Raw genomic sequence first — 1,486 nt, forward strand, 5'->3', positions numbered from 1 at the left:
GAGCTGTCAGCACAGAGCTGACGCGGGGCTCGAACCCAGGAGCCACGAGATCATGACCTGAGCCGAAGTCTGACGCTTAACCGACTGGGCCACCCAGGCGCCTCTGGTTCCATTTTATAGTTGAGCACTTTAAAGTTCAGAGAGCAATTCACTTTTGTCATCAGGGGCGGGGACCAAACTCCTAGCTCCCGATTCCCCTCCAAGCTCCACCCAGTTCCAGGGGTGGCTGCCGCGTCTGGGAGTAGAGAGCAGACAGGAGACAAAAGCAAGTTGTTCTTAGCAGCGGATCCCTAGTGCTCCACACCCTGACCCCATCTGACCCCCCCCCCTTGACATTTCCTTTTTATGTTCTCCCCCGCCCCCCACAAGTCCCACTCTCCTGATAAGAAATACTTGTTAGGGTCTTGTTAATTGCGGATCTTCTTAGGGGGTGCTTCGGCATTTTCTTAAATTGTGCATCAGACATGAATGTCTCCCACAAAGGGAAAACTGATGGGGGGGGGGGTAGCATTTTGCTCCCTAGAAATTGAGAATGTAAAGTATATTTAATTAAAATGATAAATCTGATCTTCAGTTTTGTTTTTACTACTGCTTAAAACTAATCTATTTTATGCGTGTTTCCAGAGGCTGCAGCCATCAAATCAGAGAATATTAGAGCTGTGAGGCACCTGGAGATCTTTCTGGGCCAAACCCTTCATTTTATAGACAAAGAAACCGAGTCCCAGATTGGCGAAGGGTCCCCTGAAGTTCCAGTGATGTGTGAGGGGCTGGTTTTCCGTGGCTCCACCTCCTTCTTCTGTTTGGATTTACTGGTGTATTTCAGGAATCACCGGCTGGGCTCCTCGCTTTAAACGTCTCTCCCCCCAACCCCCCAACCCTCCATGCAAACTCCTGCTGGGAGGGGCTTGGCCTCTGGCGCCCCTTCCCCTGCCTCCCTAGTTGGTACCAGTTCTCTTCTCTGCCCACTTCCCTCCCTCTCACTTTCCTGACTTCCTCACTCTGCATGGATCTCATTTGGTGATGTTTTAAATTGTATTTGGTTCTCTGTATTTTTCTGTCTGCATTACTACAAGGCAGTGACCAGACCCTTGTTTTTGTTTTTGTTTTTTGTCCCAGGTACGTCTTCAGAGTTGGAAACAGAAGCTACTGAATTCTGTTGTTTTTGCTTAAAACGAGGTGGTAAATGTTGTAAGGCGTTTCTTTCTTTCTTTGAATAGGTAAGACATCCATATGGTACAAAATCCCCAAGTCATGTAATATTCTCCGGTGGGATTTTATCATCTCTGTCCTGGCAACCCATTTTGCCTTCCTAGGGGCATCCAAGATGTTCACTTTCTTGTGTGTTCTTGGTGACCTGGACCATGCATGTGTATACACACACACACACACACACACACACACACAGCAGCAGCAAATACAGACCTCACACACATACATTAATCTCCTCTCCTTTGTTTACACAAATGGTGTGGAATTGTGAGCATGG

General features: G+C 47.7%; 1 long non-coding RNA gene across 1 annotated transcript; it reads left to right on the top strand.

Moving 5' to 3' along the window:
* Nucleotides 1-630: 630 nt before the first annotated feature.
* LOC121045158 (uncharacterized) lies at nucleotides 631-1,188 on the top strand. The gene is made up of 2 exons (XR_005797616.1): nucleotides 631-853; nucleotides 1,117-1,188. It is a non-coding gene; the product is annotated as an uncharacterized LOC121045158 (long non-coding RNA).
* Nucleotides 1,189-1,486: the final 298 nt, after the last annotated feature.

Source organism: Herpailurus yagouaroundi, unplaced genomic scaffold (genome assembly GCF_014898765.1).
Source record: "Herpailurus yagouaroundi ecotype Mexico unplaced genomic scaffold, PumYag 189, whole genome shotgun sequence".
NCBI lineage: Eukaryota > Metazoa > Chordata > Mammalia > Carnivora > Felidae > Herpailurus > Herpailurus yagouaroundi.